This window comes from Oncorhynchus nerka, linkage group LG28 (genome assembly GCF_034236695.1).
Source record: "Oncorhynchus nerka isolate Pitt River linkage group LG28, Oner_Uvic_2.0, whole genome shotgun sequence".
Classification (NCBI taxonomy): domain Eukaryota; kingdom Metazoa; phylum Chordata; class Actinopteri; order Salmoniformes; family Salmonidae; genus Oncorhynchus; species Oncorhynchus nerka.
The window spans coordinates 70,927,617-70,948,813 of record NC_088423.1 but is presented as its reverse complement, the minus strand read 5'-3'; the positions used below and the strand labels follow the sequence as shown (position 1 = coordinate 70,948,813).

At 44.4% G+C, this 21,197-nt stretch overlaps 1 pseudogene; it reads left to right on the top strand.

Moving 5' to 3' along the window:
* LOC115113638 (F-actin-monooxygenase mical2b-like) overlaps nucleotides 1–21,197 on the top strand; it is a 53,382-nt pseudogene that overhangs the window by 10,181 nt on the left and 22,004 nt on the right.

Below are 21,197 nucleotides of genomic sequence, written 5' to 3'. Positions count from 1 at the left end.
GAAGACGGAAGGGACGTAGCCAGCGGTCAGGGATGAGTTGATGAGCGAGGTGAGGTAAGGGAGAAGGTCTCCGGAAATGGTCTGGAGAAGAGAGGAGGGGATAGGGTCAAGCGGGCAGGTTGTTGGGCGGCCGGCCGTCACAAGACGCGAGATTTCATCTGGAGAGAGAGGGGAGAAAGAGGTCAGAGCACAGGGTAGGGCAGTGTGAGCAGAACCAGCGGTGTCGTTTGACTTAGCAAACGAGGATCGGATGTCGTCGGCAGATGCTTGGAATTTAGAGTGGAAGAAAGTGGCTTTAGCAGCAGAGACAGAAGAGGAAAATGTAGAGAGGAGGGAGTGAAAGGATGCCAGGTCCGCAGGGAGGCGAGTTTTCCTCCATTTCCGCTTGGCTGCCCGGAGCCTTGTTCTGTGAGCTCGCAATGAGTCGTCGAGCCACGGAGCGGGAGGGGAGGACCGAGCCGGCCTGGAGGATAGGGGACATAGAGAGTCAAAGGATGCAGAAAGGGAGGAGAGGAGGGATGAGGAGGCAGAATCAGGAGATAGGTTGGAGAAGGTTTGAGCAGAGGGAAGAGATGATAGGATGGAAGAGGAGAGAGTAGCGGGGAGAGAGAGCGAAGGTTGGGACGGCGCGATACCATCCGAGTAGGGGCAGTGTGGGAAGTGTTGGATGAGAGCGAGAGGGAAAAGGATACAAGGTAGTGGTCGGAGACTTGGAGGGAGTTGCAATGAGGTTAGTGGAAGAACAGCATCTAGTAAAGATGAGGTCGAGCGTATTGCCTGCCTTGTGAGTAGGGGGAAGGTGAGAGGGTGAGGTCAAAAGAGGAGAGGAGTGGAAAGAAGGAGGCAGAGAGGAATGAGTCAAAGGTAGACGTGGGGAGGTTAAAGTCGCCCAGAACTGTGAGAGGTGAGCCGTCCTCAGGAAAGGAGCTTATCAAGGCATCAAGCTCATTGATGAACTCTCCGAGGGAACCTGGAGGGCGATAAATGATAAGGATGTTAAGCTTGAAAGGGCTGGTAACTGTGACAGCATGGAATTCAAAGGAGGCGATAGACAGATGGGTAAGGGAGAAAGAGAGAATGACCACTTGGGAGAGATGAGGATCCCGGTGCCACCACCCGCTGACCAGAAGCTCTCGGGGTGTGCGAGAACACGTGGGCGGACGAAGAGAGAGCAGTAGGAGTAGCAGTGTTATCTGTGGTGATCCATGTTTCCGTCAGTGCCAAGAAGTCGAGGGACTGGAGGGAGGCATAGGCTGAGATGAACTCCGCCTTGTTGGCCGCAGATCGGCAGTTCCAGAGGCTACCGGAGACCTGGAACTCCACGTGGGTCGTGCGCTGGGACCACCAGATTAGGGTGGCAGCGGCCACGCGGTGTGGAGCGTTTGTATGATCTGTGCGGAGAGGAGAGAACAGGGATAGACAGACACATAGTTGACAGGCTACAGAAGAGGCTACGCTAATGCAAAGGAGATTGGAATGACAAGTGGACTACACGTCTCGAATGTTCAGAAAGTTAAGCTTACGTAGCAAGAATCTTATTGACTAAAATGATTAAAATGATACAGTACTGCTGAAGTAGGCTAGCTGGCAGTGGCTGCGTTGTTGACTTTGTAGGCTAGCTGGCAGTGGCTGCGTTGTTGACACTACACTAATCATGTCGTTCCGTTGAGTGTGATAGTTTCTACAGTGCTGCTATTCGGAGGCTAGCTGGCTAGCTAGCAGTGTTGATTACGTTACGTTGCGTTAAAAGAACGACAATAGCTGGCTAGCTAACCTAGGAAATCGCTCTAGACTACACAATTATCTTTGATACAAAGACGGCTATGTAGCTAGCTATGTAGCTAGCTACGATCAAACAAATCAAACCGTTGTACTGTAATGAAATGAAATGAAAATGTGATACTACCTGTGGAGCGAAGCGGAATGCGACCGGGTTGTTGAGTGAGGAAGTTCTATTCGGTAGACGTTGGCTAGCTGTTGGCTAGCTAGCAGTGTCTCCTACGTTAAGGACGACAGATAGCTGGCTAGCTAACCTCGGTAAATTAAGATAATCACTCTAAGACTACACACTCTAAACTACACAATTATCTTGGATACGAAGACAGCAAAGACAACTATGTATCTTTAAATAACAAAGTTATGAGAACTATTATCTAATACAATAACAGGTAACTGAGACGCCTGTGGTGTACTGTGAAAGCACCAGTGATGGGATGATTTGTTTGATATAACAGGCATAAAATGAATAGCCAGTGTTTGCAAATGGATTAGTCATTAGCCAAGTCATAGATGGGCAGATATGATTTCAAAAACAGATATGATTGTACAGTATGGTGAAATTGAACGTTCCGGCTCTCATAAAAACAGCTTGGAATGGCCATTGATCCCAGCCGCAGTCTGCTCTTTGTCTCTGTCTCTGTCTCTCTCTCTCTCTCTCTCGCTCTCTTTTTTAAATGTGTGTTTTTTACGGGTGCTCTGTGGGTTGGTGCTGTCTGCCTGCTGATTGCCTTTCCATGCTGTCAGATGGAGATCATGGGTGAGGTCATGGTATTCCATCTGGGACAATGTAGCATCAGCTCTTCTAGCTGACCATACAGTGCCTTTGGAAAAGTATTCAGACCACTTGACTTTTTCCACATTTTGTTACATTACAGCCTTATTCTAAAATGTATTAAATTATTGATTTCCCTCATCGATCTACACACAATACCCCAAAATGACAAAGCAAAAACAGGTTGAAAGGTTTGCTAATTTATTGCAAATAAAAAACTTAAATATCACGTTTACTTAAGTATTCAAACACTTTACTCAGTACTTTGTTGAAGCACCTTTGGCAGTGATTACAGCATCGAGTCTTCTTGGGTATGACGCTACAAGCTTGGCACACCTTTATTTGGGGAGTTTCTCCCATTCATCTCTGCAGATCCTCTAAAGCTCTGTCAGGTTGGATGGGGAATGTTGCTGCACAGCTATTTTCAGGTCTCTCCAGAGATGTTCGATCGGGTTCAAGTCCGGGCTCTGGCTGGGCCACTCAAGGACTTTCTGAGACTTGACTTGTCCCGAAGCCACTCCTGTGTTGTCTTGGCTGTGTGCTTAGGGTCGTTGTCCTGTTGGAAGGTGAACCTTCACCCCAGTCTGAGGTCCTGAGCACTCTGGAGCAGGTTTTCATCAAGGATCTCTCTGTACTTTGGATTGTTCATCTTTGCCTCGATCCTGACTAGTCTACCAGTCACTGCCACTGAAAAACATCCCCACAGCATGATTCTGCCACCACCATGCTTCACCGTAGGGATGGTGCTAGGTTTCCTCCAGATGTGATGCTTGGCATTCAGGTCAAAGAGTTCAATCTTGGTTACATCAGACCAGAGAATCTTGTTTCTCATGGTCTGAGAGTGTTTAGGTGCCTTTTGGCAAACTCCAAGCGGGCTGTCATGTGCCTTTTACTGAGAAGTGGCTTCCACCTGGCCACTCTACCATACAGGCCTGATTGGTGGAGTGATGCTGAGATGGTTGTCCTGCTGGAAGGTTCTCCCATCTCCACAGAGGAACTCTAGAGCTGTGTCATTGACCATCAGGTTCCTGATCACCTCGCCTGACCAAGGCCCTTCTCCCCCGATTACTCAGTTTGGCCAGGCGGCCAGCTCTAGGAAGAGTCTTGGTAGTTCCAAACAATTTCCATTTAAGAAGGATGGAGGACACTGTGTTCTTGGGGACCTTCAATGCTGCATACATTATTTGGTACTCTTCCCCAGATCTGTGCCCGGACACAATCCTGTCTCGGAGCTATACGGACAATTCTTTTGATCTCATGGCTTGGTTTTTGCTCTGACATGCACTGTCAACTGTGGGACCTTATATAGACAGGTGTATGGCTTTCCAAATCATGTCCAATCAATTGAATTTACCACAGGTGGACTCCAATCAAGTTATAGAAACCTCTCAAGAATGATCAATGGAAACAGAATGCACCTAAGCTCAATTTAGAGTCTCAGAGCAAAGGGTCTGAATACTTATGTAAATAAGTAAGTATAAATAGTATAAATATATTTCTGTTATCTATTTTTTATAAATTTGCAAACATTTCAAAAAAACTGTTTTCTCTTTGTCATTATGCGGTATTGTGTGTAGATTGATGAGGGAAGGCATTAATTTAGTCAATTTCAGAATAAGGCTGTAACGTAACAAAATGTGGAAAAAGTCAAGGGGTCTGAAACCTTTCCAAAGGCGCTGTGAGGGCAGTGTGTGCTAGCTTTCATTAACCAACACAGAAAGACCTCTCCAGCAGGTCTTCATACTGTAGCTTTTTTTAAAAACAATTTGTGAAGCTTGGAGCACAAACCCATGGTTGTATTTAAACTTTCCAAGCACGAGTTGTAGTTACTGTATGTCTTCGTTGGGAATGGTCTGATATTGTGATAGCCGCATATTAAAATTGCTTCCTGAAATGTTGCTTTGGGAGTACCACTACTTGTTAGTGGTAGACAAAGCGGGTGTTTACTGTAGTTCAACAGAAGTCCTTATGTTTTTTGTTATGAAATCTATACAGAAAAAACAGTTGCAAATACCATCATTTGTCACATCTAACTTGTCCAATATAACCAGAGAACAAAGTGGGCCATTCAGGATTTGCTGTTATTTCAACAATGGTGTGAATGGAGATGTTGTGTTGTACCACAACTTGCATGGTAAGGGGAACACCCTTACCCCACAGCAGCATAATAATACATCCTTTGCATAAACAAATGACCCTGCCCCAAGCTAATTAAAGTACCTGCATGCTATGCTGAGCCCCTCACAGCCCTCTCTCAGCACTCATAAACATTACATCACCAAAACACACTGATAACAGCCTACAGAATGGGCCCAGAGTCATGAGCACGCCATTGGATATCTGTGGTTGAACCATTGACAGAGGTCTGTAGGCGTTGCCTTCCTTGTTGATAGAGCAGTTCAGTGCTATGTGAGGCATGCAGCGTTGGAATGCAGTCTGGGGCTTGGCTGTCTCCAGAGCGAGGCCTGTAGGGTTTTGTGTCTGACACTAGGACAGGAGCCGGGGGTCACTATGGTGTGTGTGTATCAGCCTGGGGACAGAAGTTGACAACCCTCCCACATTGTCCTCAATACGAGCTAACATCCCATTATCCAGGATGAATGACTGTAAGGCAAAGAAACAACAACAGCGAACAGGATGCAAAATATACAGCTAGTTTGGGCCGAACAGGATTCTGTAAGATAGAATGATTTTGTTTGTATGAGAACTGGCCTGTTTTCAGTGACCATTTGTGCTCATGTTCCAGGGAAAATCCTTTCAAACTGTATTTTTTAATTTGTTTAAATTAGCCACGGTAATACAGTCCCAAAATGCATCATCATGAGTGACACTTTGCTTCTTGAAAATCCTATATCTTGAAAACTCAACTGCTGACATGCAAAACATTTTGAGACTGTATCAACAGTGGAGATTGTTCCTTTAAGTATGCCTATTTAGAGTTGTTTCCCAAAATGATTCACTGAAAGCTGTCTGAGAACCAAGACTTGGTTCAAGGACTTGACAACAGAAGTCTCATGTATCTTTGCTCCAAGCTAACACCTCCCATGTGGAGTTGCTTATCATTTGAGGGGCGGCAGGGTAGCCTAGTGGTTAGCGCATTGGACTAGTAACCGGAAGGTTGCAAGTTCAAACCCCCGTGCTGACAAGGTACAAATCTGTTGATCTGCCACTGAAGAGGCAGTTAACCCACTGTTCCTAGGCTGTCATTGAAAATAAGAATTTGTTCTTAACTGACTTGCCTAGTTAAATAAACATAACATAAAAATGTGTCAGAGACATAATAAAACTTTTCTTAATGGACAGATGGCATATCGATCTCTCAACAGCTGCTACACAGTGGAAGAGGAGAGGTGGTGTCACTCGGACCAACTCCAGTAGGCAGCAGAGCAGTTACACTACATGATCCTTTGCTGCTATAACAGCCTCCACTCTTCTGGGAAGGCTTTCCACTAGATGTTGGAACATTGCTGCTATAACAGCCTCCACTCTTCTGGGAAGGCTTTCCACTAGATGTTGGAACATTGCTGCTATAACAGCCTCCACTCTTCTGGGAAGGCTTTCCACTAGATGTTGGAACATTGCTGCGGGGACTTGCTTCCATTCAGCCACAAGAGCATTAGTGAGGTTGGGCACTGATATTGGGCGATTAGGCCTGGCTCGCAGTCGGTGTTCCAAGTCATCCCAATGGTGTTCGATAGTGTTTAGGGCAGAACTTTGTGCAGGCCAGTTAAGGTCTTCCACACCGATCTCGACATTTCTGTATGGACCTTGCTTTGTGCACGGGGGCATTGTCATGCTGAAACAGGAAAGGTCCTTCCCCAAACTGTCGCTACAAAGTTGGAAGCACAGAATTGTCTAGAATATTATTGTATGATGTAGCGTTAAGATTTCCCTTCACTGGAACTAAGGGGTCTAGCCGGAACCATAAAAAACAGTCCCAGACCATTATTCCTCCTCCACCAAACTTTACAGTTGGCACTATGCATTCGGGCAGGTAGAGTTCTCCTGGCATCCTCCAGTCCATCGGACTGCCAGATGGTGAAGCGTGATTCATCACTCTAGAGAATCCGATTACACTGCTCCAGAGTGGTGAGCTTTTCACCACTCCAGCCGACGCTTGGCATTGTGCATGGTGATCTTAGGCTTGTGTGTGGCTGCTCAGCCATGGAAACCCATTTCATGACGCTCCCGACGAACAATTATTGTGCTGACTTTGCTTCCAGAGGCAGTTTGGAACTATTCAAGCTACGCGCTTTAACACTTGGCGGTCCCATTCTGTGAGCTTGTGTGACCTACCACTTCGCGGCTGAGTTGTTGTTGCCCATAGACGTTTCCACTTCAAAATAACACCACTTACAGTTTACCGGGGCAGCTCCAGCAGGGCAGAAAGTTGACGAACTAGCACACCACTCCATGCAGCACACTAGCACACCACTCCCTGAGGTGGAGAGCGGGGGACGGCACTGCAGCAGGACCTGCTGGGCTGGGCTCATCTCTCCCCTGGCCAAGTCCAGCACAGCCCAGCCCTCTCCATGGATGATTTGAATAGCAAAGGCCTGCTATTCCCAAACCTCACAGAAGCCATGGTCCCCACCCAAAAAGTTCCCATATTTTTAGGAGAGGTTTCCATGTTATGCTTTTATGTTGTGCTCTGGTGTGGATTCCCTGGCATGCTTTTCAGATGTTTGATTAGTGGTTTTTGAAAGAGGGGATTGGGTTATTTTTCTAGTGTCAGTTTCATTTTTCAATATATGGTGTGTGAGGGTAATGCTACAAGTAAAAGTAAGCATATGTAAGCCTCATTCATAATTAATGAAGAGTTTTCGGTCTCTCTCAGTTAAGGTGTGGCCTGAGTACCATCCTGGCCACTCAATGATACAGAGAGGTTGTCCTCAAACTAATAATCTGTTTCACTTTTATCCTTCGGACCTCAATATTATCATAGGGAATTCAATGGCTTTGAAATCCTATAGGGGAGCGAAAAAACAAACAAACACAACTCTCAACATGGTCTCAGAGCATTTCTTATTATTCTGTAAGGTCAATTCGAGACATTGCATTTAGTATGTGTTACGTTTCATATGGTATGTATTCATTTATGGATGTTGTATGATATGTTAAGAATGACAATTTGTATGATAAATTACGTATTGCATTTTGTACAATATGTTATGAATTTGCAAAACGTACAACATGTTACGCATTTGCAAAACCTCTAATATGTTACAAATTCACATTTGTTTTGGATAACATTAGCTAGGTGGCTAATGCTAACATTCGTTTTTTTTAGTGGTTAGGTAAGGAGTTAGGTTAGGGTTAGGGTTAGCTAAAATGCTAAGTAATTGCAAAGTACCTAAAAAGTAATAAGTAGTTGCAAAGTTGCTAATTAGTGCATATCACTCATACTAATTTGAGTATCCCAGATGTACATTTACTATGTAATGCAGACCTATGAGACTAGTCTACAACTCTAGGTAGTATATCCAGGGGTAGGTGTCCCCCTTCTGCGGATGAAAAAATGAACCTCTGTCCAGTTTCCAGCCGCAAGACAAGCACTTTTTTCTCCCTGCTTAGCAGTATGTCTGTGTCCACTAGTGCCAAGTCAGTGATGTGCAAACAGGCATGGGCCGAACTGTCTGACCTCACTGAGCTGTCTGGTATTTTTATCCATAGATTTGGTCATTAGATTGAAATGCACTGTACTTTGTAGATGGAAACCATGATTCATTATTGTGTTGATATTCACTGTGTTATCTGTATGACCTCCTGTATGTCATTTAGTTCATAGAAATGGGAACACTATGTTTTGAAACACGTTTTTGAAATTTTGAGATTTTGAACTTTTGGCATTGACTTTTGGAAATGTGCACTCTTCCACAGTCCATTGTTGACCAGAAACGAAGACAATCATTATCCCAGGATCTATCTAGAAACAATCAGTTAGTATGGCATGCTGTATTAGTTTGTCTGAAAATAAAAATGCTTTCTTTGAGAGCTCAAACACATCGATTCTTACACTGGAAATATAATGATATATGATTTGAAGTAAAATACATACAATGAAACCAGTTCTGTAGAAAATCAGTGATTGTTGCAGGCTGGTTAATTGACTGTTTCCCTAATTGTCTTCCCCATGCACTATATGAACTTGTCTATTCCCTCTGAGATCATTCTGAAGAAGGCCATTGAAGGCCGAAACATCAACCTTTGAAACGTACATAATAAAACTAAGAATGGTTAGAGAGGGTTGTGCCTTTTCCTGTCCAAAACTTGACTGTTTAATGTTTTTCTCCCAATGTTCCATAAAGCCATCTGTTAAGGATTCTACACTTCTAAAGGCCGTGCGATGACATCCGACTCAATATGTTTTCTCTGTGCCTCCTCAGATTGGGCATGACCATGGGGGCCAGGCTGTGGGTGTAGCCACTGAGACAGCTGGGGGAGAGCGAGAGAGGAGGAAAGGCAAGCCAGCACCAGCCAAGCACCCTGCACTCCTCCTGGGAAAGATGGGGGAGACAGAGGAGGAGAAGGACCAGGCAGGGAAGCTGTTTGAGAACTTCATCCAGGCCTCCACCTGTAAGGGCACCCTGCAGTCCTTCAACCTCCTGTGCAGGCTGCTGGATCTAGACCCTCAGGACCATGAGACGTTCTACTGTAGTCTGAAGACCAGGCTCACATCCTGGAGGGCCAAAGCCCTCTGGGCCAAGCTGGACAAGAGAACCTGCCACAAGGAGTACAAGAAGGGCCAAGCCTGTGTGGGAATTAAGGTAAGCTAACAGCCACTCACCATGACATTCGAAGGACACTTGCTTTGCATCATACAGAGGTGTTGTTTTTCCTCTGGTGCTTTGTGCACACTGTAGACGGAGCTCTGTTGCATGGAAGTCTTTGGAGATAAAAGAGACAAAGAACTACAAGACCATCAGTGTGAAAATTGTCTTGACAATGCCCAGTGCACACTCTACAGTAGTTTGAAATAAGATCCCAATATATTCATGTGGAAGTAATATTTATGAATGTTATGCATTTCACTTCTCTTTGTGTAGCTGTGAGTTGTATGACTGGTCTGACCCATTGGACTTCTGATTAATCAGGATTCAAGTCACAATAGTGACAGGTGTGACTGATTCTCTGACTTTTTCCCGGCTATAATCGGTTTTAGACAATCGGCAGTTTGTCTATTCTTAGTAGAGAAGTGTTATAGGGAGAGTAGTGACTTAGGCAACGTCATGGTCATCACTTTAAACTGTACCTGTCAGGACACATTAAATCAGCTACTACTACTGCAGCTGGCGCATATAAACAACTGAGAAGGTGTGTTCTTCTGATCAGACAGAACTCAAATTTCATCTCAGTATTTACACACGTATGTTCACAAATGCACATGCATGCACGTACGCACTAATGCACGCACACACACACACAATCAAACACACAGAGACACTTAAAGCATCAGCATGCTTCAGTTCGGTTGGCGCCTAGCCAAACTCACCTAGGCGAACCGAACAAGTGTGCTCACATAGTCCCTTAAAATACCTTTTCTTGAAAAGCTAGAAAAACTAGAAAAAAGCTGCAATGGTACTGTTTGTACAGTTGAAGTTGGAAGTTTACATACACCTTAATTAACCAAATACATTTAAACTCTGATTTTCACAATTCCTGACATTTAATCCTAATAAAAATTCCCTGTCTTAGGTCAGTTAGGATCACCACTTTTTTTAAGAATGTGAAATGTCAGAATAATAATAGAGAGAATGATTTATTTCAGCTTTTATTTATTTCATCACATTCCCAGTGTGTCAGAAGTTTACATACACTCAATTTGGTAGCATTGCCTTAAAATTGTTTAGCTTTGGTCAAATGTTTTGGGTAGCGTCCACAAGCTTCCCACAATAAGTTGGGTGAATTTTGGCCCATTCCTCCTGACAGAGCTGGTGTTTCTGAGTCAGGTTTGTAGGCCTCCTTGCTCGCACACGCTTTTTCAGTTCTGCCCACACATTTTCTATGGGATTGAGGTCAGGCTTTGTGATGGCCACTCCAATACCTTGACTTTGTTGTCCTTAAGCCATTTTTCCACAATTTTGGAAGTATGCTTGGGCTCATTGTTCATTTGGAAGACCAATTTGCGACCAAGCTTTAACTTCCTGACTGATGTCTTGAGATGTTGCTTCAATATATACACATAATTTTCCTACCTCATGATGTCATCTATTTTGTGAGGTGCACCAGTCCCTCCTGCAGCAAAGCACCCCCACAACATGATGCTGCCACCCCCGTGCTTCACGGTTGGGATGGTGTTCTTCAGCTTGCAAGCCTCCCCCTTTTTCCACCAAACATAATGATGGTCATTATGGCCAAACAGTTCTATTTTTGTTTCATCTTCATCAGACCAGAGGACATTTCTCCAAAAAGTACGATCTTTGTCCCCATGTGCAGTTGCAAACTGTTGTCTGGCTTTTTTATGGAAGTTTTGGAGTAGTGGCTTCTTCCTTGCTGAGCGGCCTTTCAGGTTATGTCGATATAGGACTCGTTTTACTGTGGATATAGATACTTTTGTACCTGTTTCCTCCAGCATCTTCACATGTTCCTTTGCTGTTGTTCTGGGATTGATTTGTCCTTTTCGCATCAAAGTACATTCATCTCTTGGAGAATGAACGTGTCTCCTTCCTGAGCGGTATGACAGCTGCGTGGTCCCATGGTGTTTATACTTGCGTACTATTGTTTGTACAGATGAACGTGGTACCTTCGGGCGTTTGGCAACTGCTCCCAAGGATGAACCAGGCCTTGAAATACACCCACAGGTACACCTCCAATTGACTCAAATGATGTCAATTACCCTATCAGAAGCTTCTTAAACCATGACAACATTTTCTGGAATTTTTCAAAGTTTAAAGGCACAGTCAACATAGTGTATGTAAACTTCTGACCCACTGGAATTGTGATAGAGTGAATTTTAAGTGAATTAATCTGTCTGTAAACAATTGCTGGAAAAATGCACAAAGACTGTAGTTTGTTAACAAGAAATTTGTGGAGTGGTTGAAAAACGAGTTTTAATGACTCCAACCTAAGTGTATGTAAACTTCCGACTTCAAGTGTACATTTTCAAATCAAATCAAATCTAATTTTATTTGTCACATTCACATGGTTAGCAGATGTTAATGCGAGTGTGGCGAAATGCTTGTGCTTCTAGTTCCGACAATGCAGTAATAACCAACGAGTAATCTAACCCAACAATTCCACAACTACCACCTTGTAAAGGGATAAAGAATATGTACATAAAGATATATGAATGAGTGATGGTACAGAACGGCATAGGCAAGATGCAGTAGATGGTATAGAGTACAGTATGTACATATGAGATGAGTAATGTAGGGTATATAAACATAAAGTGGCATAGTTTAAAGTGGCTAGTGATACATGTATTACATAAAGATGGCAAGATGCAGTAGATGCAGCAAGATACAGCAGTTTAAATGAGTACAGTATATACATATACATATGAGATGAGTAATGTAGGGTATGTAAACATTATATTAAGTGGCATTGTTTAAAGTGGCTAGTGATACATTTCTACATACATTTCCATCAATTCCCATTATTAAAGTGGCTGGAGTTGAGTCAGTATGTTGGCAGCAGCCACTCAATGTTAGTGGTGGCTGTTTAACAGTCTGATGGCCTTGAGATAGAAGCTGTTTTTCAGTCTCTCGGTCCCTGCTTTGATGCACCTGTACTGACCTCGCCTTCTGGATGATAGTGGGGTGAACAGGCAGTGGCTCGGGTGGTTGTTGTCCTTGATGATCTTTATGGCCTTCCTGTGACATCGTGTGGTGTAGGTGTCCTGGAGGGCAGGTAGTTTGCCCCTGTGGTGATGCGTTGTGCAGACCTCACTACCCTCTGGAGAGCCTTACGGTTGTGGGCGGAGCAGTTGCCGTACCAGGCGGTGATACAGCCCGACAGGATAATCTTGATTGTGCATCTGTAGAAGTTTGTGAGTGCTTTTGGTGACAAGCCAAATTTCTTCAGCCTCCTGAGGTTGAAGAGGCGCTGCTGCGCCTTCCTCACAACGCTGTCTGTGTGGGTGGACTAATTCAGTTTGTCCGTGATGTTTATGCCGAGGAACTTAAAACTTACTACCCTCTCCACTACTGTCCCGTCGATGTGGATAGGGGGGTGCTCCCTCTGCTGTTTCCTGAAGTCCACAATCATCTCCTTTGTTTTGTTGATGTTGAGTGTGAGGTTATTTTCCTGACACCACACTCCGAGGGCCCTCACTCCTCCCTGTAAGCCGTCTCGTCGTTGTTGGTAATCAAGCCTACCACTGTAGTGTCGTCCGCAAACTTGATGATTGAGTTGGAGGCGTGCATGGCCACACAGTCGTGGGTGAACAGGGAGTACAGGAGAGGGCTCAGAACGCACCCTTGTGGGGCCCCAGTGTTGAGGATCAGCGGGGTGGAGATGTTGTTACCTACCCTCACCACCTGGGGGCGGCCCGTCAGGAAGTCCAGTAGCCAGTTGCACAGGGCGGGGTCGAGACCAGGTTCTCGAGCTTGATGACGAGTTTGGAGGGTACTATGGTGTTAAATGCTGAGCTGTAGTCGATGAATAGCATTCTCACATAGGTATTCCTCTAGTCCAGATGGGTTAGGGCAGTGTGTTTTAGACCCCATAGCCAGTATATACTTCCTCAATATAGTCAGAATTAATCTAAGATAACTCAACAAATCTGCCATTCATTTTGAATTTTTTTCAGAGAAGATCTTATACGCGCAATTTTACATCTAACTTAGATGTTTGGGTGCAGATGCAGTATTTCTCTAACTGTGCCCGAACAGATGAAAAAACCCTCACTGAAGTCCAAAACGTACAAACGCCACAAAATGTCATCATGATATATGCACAAACTCTTCCGAACTGTTTTGGCTGGGAAGCATACCAACGCCTTTACGGTAACTCACTTCAGCACTATCCTCATCCCTCCTCATCCACAGCTCTACAGAGCCTTGCCCCTTTCAGCTTGGCAGAATGGTGCATTACAAAGCTACACAGCACCCTCAATCAGTCACCAAAATGCTTTCATAACACACAGCCACAGACAGCATCACTCAGCAAGTGTGATTATTTTTCGTAGTTCTACTGAGAGGGTGGTGTTTTTTAATGGGCCCTCCTGAAGGGTTGGAACCCTGCCCAGATATTATTAAAGTGTGTTTTAAGTTATCCAAAATAAGACAGGTTTTACTAGTTCTCTCTGATACCAACTATAAACCAGGTTGGAACACCATACACCCCCTTGATCTGAGAGTATGCCATGATTAGGTGCTATCCCAGTTCTATTGAACCTTTCATTTAAAGTGTCTGATTGTCTTTAGTCCCGTGCTAAATAGTTTCAGCTAGGATTCCTCAGTCTGACAAGCCACAGGACAGCGTAGAATGGCCTTATTGATCAAAGTAATGAAACAGATGTACAGTACAGTCTCCGAGTTCTGGGTAATTAACCATACTGTTGGTACAGTAGGAGAGACTCACATAAGTATTTCATTACTCTGGCTGTGTGGATGGAAGTGTATTTTGTGAAGGAGAAACGACCTTGTAAAAAACGTAGGCCAGAATTCAACTTAGCCTCACTTCTTTTGTTTGAAGTCTCTTTACAGAATAGGAGATTTAAGGCGTAAAATGATTGACAGACATCTCCCATAGATAGTGGTACAGTATATGGCTCTCCTGTTGTGATTAATTGCAGCCCATCTGCCACAACTTGATAAATGACTTGACTTTCTTCACAAGGAGTGGATTACGTAACCGTTGAGTTAGGGTTTGGTGGTGGTTCACAGGGAATAATAACGTTAATGCATTCCTCACCCAGCCTCCAAATGCCTGCTGGAGCTACAATCTGTATAGCATATGAAGTCATCCCCAGTTTGTTACTGCATACAGCTGGCTATAATGCTAATGACAGACGTTTTTAATGAGGAACACAATGAAGGCCCATATGAATGTTTTTTTAAATACGAAGCAGATACACTGAACAGAATGGTCATAGGACACATGTTACTGAGCTTAGTCTCTTTCACTGATTATGCTGTTAAATGTAAGTGCTTTAGGCCTATTGAAGTGGCTTCTTGAGCCCGAGATCTGACAAGCTTATTTTAATAGTGTCAGAGTTGCTTTGTGCTCGTCTCATCCGAGAGGTCTGGAGAAGTGAGCTGAAGTGGGAAGAGGCCCAGTGAGAGAGACGGTTAGTTTTCCAGGGCGGTGCCGCTGTCCAGTGCCAGATTCTATGGAAACTATTTGGACCGGCTATGTCCTGAAGGTGAGCTCCTGACCTGCACTTCAGCGCCAGTATACCTCAGCAAAATACAGACACTGTTTTCTATTGAGGATCTGATTTGTGTGTTCTCTGCATTTCTACATCACAATTACAAAGTAAGCCCTCTAATTATGAGGCAATCTAACTCCACATGATGACATATACTATTATTGCAGTAATAGCCTAATTAAATGAAATGGCAAATAGCCTGATAGTTTGTAGTCTCCGTTGTGCAAACGTAATTCTCCTTGAGCTATGTAATATGTTTGTAATGGTTTGGGCATTCATGAAATACCACAAGTGTTACATTTCATTTCCTTTTTCTTGTGTGAACTGTTATGCCTGTATAATGTTGGCACATACCTCATGTATGAAGCACATGGAAACATTTTCATTGTATTGTTGTTTATTACACTGTTCAGTTCCCCAGTCTCCTGCCCTTTAGACTAAACTACAGTGAAGACACGAACTCTTTACTTCACAACCCACTGAATGCGGGTTAGCATTAAAGACGGAACAACTGCTTTTTTGATTTCCTACTGTATTTCCCCCCTCATTGTGGAGGAGCTCTCCTCTATAACAGGTTGTCTGTGCCATGCTCGTAAATCTCACCCTAGATGGCCCATCATTGAACAGTGTGTCATCAACATTTCCATGCTTGGCATCCTCTCTTGACATCCCTTAATTATATGGTTTGATGCTGTGGAAAAGTGTGCTTCCACTGAGCAAATAATTCACTGTATGGAACCTTCTACGGTATGATTTGAAAGTTCAGAGACACACTGTGCCCTCATTGCCTGTTTCTCAGGCCTATTTCATGCTCAGACAAGGAGTATTACACCTTTTCTCCTCTTCTAATTCCCATGAAGTCCCAGTTGGCTGTCTGCGAGGGTTGCCAGTTCATGTTGTGGCTCTCCCGGTGGTCTCTCTCAGTTGATTGAGTACCTTGAGTCTGACGTTTTGTCCCAAGACAGCGTGAGCCACCACCGTGCACTGAGCCAAGCTAGTGAGGCATCACATCATGTCTGCAGGTGCACAGGCTCTGCTCGCTCACTCACTCACACACACAGTCAGTTTGTTTTACTCCGGTGAAGCCAGAATAAGCATGTGTGTTAAGGAGCTCCACTCAGCCCAGTGTTGGGTGGTGTTCCTGTCAATCTAACCTGGCTGGCAGCATGAACACACTGGACACACTGGAGACCACCAGTCAATGCCTTTGACCTTAGATGACATACTATTCTCCGTAGAGTTATAACAAGTCATTTGTACTCAAAAACAGTGCAGTTATGGAGGATAAGGTTTGGTTCAGCAGTATCCTATAGTCTTGAGCTCTATAGATTGATCAGGATTCTAGGAGAAAATAATTAACAACTGCCTGACATTATGTCCACTTTCCATTTTGATAAGCATGTTTGAGTTGGCCTCCAGTCTACATTCTGCATGATCTGAGTATGATAAACTGTGTACATGGCCAATAAACTTTAATTTGATTTTGATTTGATTGACAGCTAATAGGGCTCCAGGTGCAGTAAGTAATGAACGGGAGAGAAGTGAAAGGTGAGGTGGGGTGAGGTCACACTCCTGGTGAGGGGGTGAGGTCACAGGTGGGGGACAGACAGGAAGTGGCTGTGGTCTGACTCAGCAGAACTGCAGTGGGCCCTCAGGAAGCCCTCCCATCTGCGATAACACAGCACCGCATAGAAACAGGAAAAACAAACCGCTCATCTCTCATAGCACCATAGAGACAGACTAAAACAAAAGTAGTGCTTTGATAGTGATTATCTAGCTCATATCAGGTTTGATAATTCCCCACATTGTGGGATTGTGTGGTTAGGCACATCTGAATAAACTGAGCTGATGTTGTTCTGTGTTTGTGAATAAGGCATTGTTCCACATGTTTTTTTCTTTTTCCTCTGTGGCGGTGATCCTTAACACACCTGGCACGTCTCGGTGACTGTCTTATTCTCCTGACAATGGTTAAAGAGCCCATTCACTTTAATCACTCCTCGTGATGAAAAGAACTGGGCCAGGCCTGTCCAGACACCTGGGTTTGACTAGCATACCTGATGAGTATTGAATACCTCATACTTTTACCCCTAGGCTGCTAATGTTATGTTCTCCTTCGCCTCCTGATGACACCCTGCAGCAGACTCACACACGCAGAATGAGAAAACAGAATGACTAAAGCCCGATCATATTTTTATTGCCGGGAGCAGCGGTACCATTTATGGTGTGATCTGGGCAGCTGCCACGTTTAGCTCTGTAAACAGCACCCTGGGACAGAGCGGGAGAGAGAGAAAGGGGCGGGAATAGAGAGGGGAGAGAAAGTGAAGGAGAGCGAGTGGGAGAACGAGAGAGAGAGAAGGATAGAGAGCTAGAGAAAAAGAGAGAGAGTATACCCCATTCAGCACAGAGCCACAGTATACAAACATGATAAGGCCCCCGAGGCTGGGGCTGAAACACGACCGTGTCACAATACTGATCGGAGTGACACATGGGAGTTCCTGTGGCCCTTCAGGCAGACACACAGGGTGACAGGAAGTGAGTCCTGCTGTTCAAATATACTGCTGGGGATTTAGAGGTCAGGTGTGTGGGTTGACTGGGCTGGGGAGGAAATAAGGTATCTGAAATGAAAAGGTCACAGTGGGCTGAGTTAGCTGAGCCTGGTCGAGAGAGGCTCTGATTGGTTATAAGGTTAAGGAAACAGGAAGCAGCCGAACTCGTTGGGCACAGCAGGGGCTACTGTCTGACTCAGGAGTGGTTGGACAGTGAGATGATTCCTCAGAAGAACTAACACCCCCAAAAAGTCCCTTCTCATCCTTTCTAGAAGGCTGGATGAAGTCATGTTCTCACCACACATTCTCAGAAGGATCCTTTAACCCAAAATAACTGACTTCATGCATATTTGAGTGAGGCAGATGCATGAATCATGTCTTTGATATGACTAGGCTGTAATAAGGATCTACTGTTGAGGTAATGACACATACTCTCCCAGCCCTGGGTCAGAGTAACACAAAACATACTGTCACCATAAACATCCACCCTAGACACTCTGTCTGTTTACTTGGCAATATACAGTAAACACTCATCAACTCATCCCCTCATATTTCATCTGCTATTGAGTATGTCTACATGTTTAAACAATGATTCTATTTTCAGTAAGTATTATTTATTATGGTGATAAGGCACGTATACAGTATATGATCTCTTTGGCAGGCATATGGTTATGATGTACACATGTATTGTAAGGGAGTGCGTAAACTGGGTAATCAACGGAGCAGTTTTATTCATAAAACCACCGGAAACCAGAACAACAAACAAATGGGTACAAAACCCGTCGCGCACCAGAGAAAACGTGCACATGCAACGTAATAAACAATTACGCACAAAGACATGGGGGGGAACAGAGGGTTAAATACACAACATGTAATTAGGGAATTGAGATCAGGTGCGTGGGAAGACAAGACAAAACAAAAGGAAAATGAAAAGTGGATCGATGATGGCTAGAAGACCGGGGACACCGAGCTCCGAGAGCTGCCCGAACAAGGAGAGGAACCGACATCGTGACATGTATTGCATTTTGTGTAACAGAAATGTGACTGAAATACAATTTTGAGTCCTATTTATTTGCACTCATAATGATAATGGTGTCCCTCTGTCATTCTTGCATTCCTGCAGTGCCTTATCATCGGGGGAGGCCCATGTGGCTTGCGGACGGCCATCGAGCTGGCTCTGCTGGGGGCCAAGGTGGTGGTGATTGAGAAGAGGGACACCTTCTCCAGGAACAACGTGCTGCACCTGTGGCCCTACACCATCCACGACCTCAAGGGCCTCGGGGCTAAAAAGTTCTATGGCAAATTCTGTGCTGGAGCCATAGATCACATCAGTAAGCACCTTTACATGTGGAGTAAACATCTCACCAGGAAACCTTTCCGCCCGTACAGCCATAACAGTTGTTATTAATAACAGCCAATTCCCATAGCCCGACATGTACGTACTTTTGCAACGTAATATTTTGCTTATCGATATTGTTGGATTCATGTTCTTAGCTTATGATTATGCTATTGTATCCTATTCCCCTCCAAAGCATTTTTTTTGTCTGGTAGCCTTGATGCTGCCAATACCTTCCGTTGCATAATGTCAAGGTTGTGAGCCATGGAAGGTGAACCTTCCACCTGCTCTTAGCTACAGAGATACAACTGCTGCTGTTAAAAGCAAATCTTTCTACAGCTGTCAAGTGTGTGTATAATGTGTAAATGCATGGATGCCTGTGCAGTGTGCATGTACTAGGTACTGTATTAGATAAGCCAGAAAATCCAGCTGAGTTTCTTGCATGGTTCTTAGACCCCCTGATTCTTGTCTTTGTTTGCCAGGTATTCGTCAGCTCCAGCTCATGCTGCTGAAGATCGCCCTGCTCGCAGCTGTGGAGTTCCACGTCAATGTGGAGTTTGTCAAGCTGCTGGAACCTCCAGAGAACCAGGAGAATGACGGTGAGTGACAGTCCACTTACAGGCCGTCACTTTCAGTAGCTATATGTCCATTGAAATCCATCAACATTGGCCTAGTACCCATCATCCCTGCTCCTTTCTGCTCACCCTTCCAAGTCTTTTGGATGTAGTTCAGGGTTCAGGCAAGGGCTAGGTTACAGCATTTGGGACCAGACTTTCAATATCAGACAGGCTAGTTGGGGTTGAAGGGCTTTATGCAATGCATTTGGAGAACATCAACAGTGCACCTTAACATGAGCTTTGCAACAGTCAGTAAGACTTTTACAGATGTAGGATTTTAATTTGATCCAGTTTGCTACAGCAGGAAACTAATCCTGCAGCAACAGGAAATGGGAATTATTATGTGGATTATAATTAATGAACATTTCTTTAGAGGTTGATACATTTTTCTTAAGGGAAAATTCAGTCTGAAATTTCAAAGTGGAAATTACAAACTTTAGAATCCTTTTGAAAAACCTCTACAAGTTGATACAAGTTTAACATTTCATGCATTGCAGGAAAGTTCTCCTGCAACAGGTTGATCAAATTAAGATCCTACATCTGTACGTGGCTGCCCAGAGGATCCCAACACAGTATATTCTCTCCCACACCATAGCATTCTGCTGCTTTACATCACTGTGCCTTGAGCTACAGGGAGTTACTGCAGTCCATAACTAGTACCTGTTAAAGTAGTTCTGCCTCCCCCATTCAACAGTGAATCTCCTTGGCAACCAGCAGTAAACAGCAGCACTGTTACAGCAGTGCACTGATCATCCTTTATTTGATATTTGCATTGCCATGGAAATCAAATGTTTAAAAGTCATAATCATTCCTTCACCATTCCTATTCAGCTGCTAATGGTTAGCAACCTCCCCAGATGCTAATGTTATTTTATGGCTGCTGCTGAGCAGAGCACACAGTAATATCAGTGAGCAGAGCAGACCTAGTGGCTTTGTTTAAGGAGCAGCAGAGCCAAATTACGTCTGTGGAAGTGAATTAAGAGCTGATTAGCCAGTGTAATTACAACCGTGCCCCCTCGACCAAGTTCTTTTAACAGTACTAGCTGCTTCAAGATGTGAATGGTGTGTGGTGATGTGAGGCCGAGCTGAAAGGCTGGCTATCTGAAATACCTCTACACTTGACCCCCCTCTCTCCTACAGAGCTTTGTTGATTGGACTCCTGGACTAGAGGTCATTAGTTATCCCATGTGGCCTCCTCGACAGCGACATCAACCAACGGATATAAACAAGAGTCTTTACTAAATTTGGATACAGAATGGTCCCCCTACTTTTGCTGACACAGGGTGCTCGGTGTCCTTGACATGATGGAATGCATTTTTGACATGGTGATATTACACAGCAGATCGACAGCCAACCCAACGCTGCTGGGGTCTCACACTGCCTCTGTGGCTGACACTATTCACCACATTTGATCCACTACGTGCTAAAACGCTGTACCATATTGAATTATATACTGTAGCTAGCTAGCGCTCTGGTGTCAATTACACAGTACAAGTGAGACTGACATTAATCAACATCTTATATAATTACAGCACGGTATAGTCTGCTGAGCTAAATGACACAATGTGTGGCCTCTGTGTCACCCTCTTGGTTGAGAGCTGTCGGGATTAGCAAACCCTTTTCCCCACTGGTGTTGATAGGCATCATAAATATTGTTCCCCAGAAATAACAGGCCGAAAGAGCAACCAAGTAAATGTTTTGTCTGTTTCTCTAGCCCACGTCCTCTCATTCTCTCTATCTGGGTTGAACTCTACCCGCTTGTATACTGATAAGTGTGTTTGTTTGAGGTGTGTGTCCCTGTGAACTGTACTGACCCTCTCTCCCCTACTCTCCTC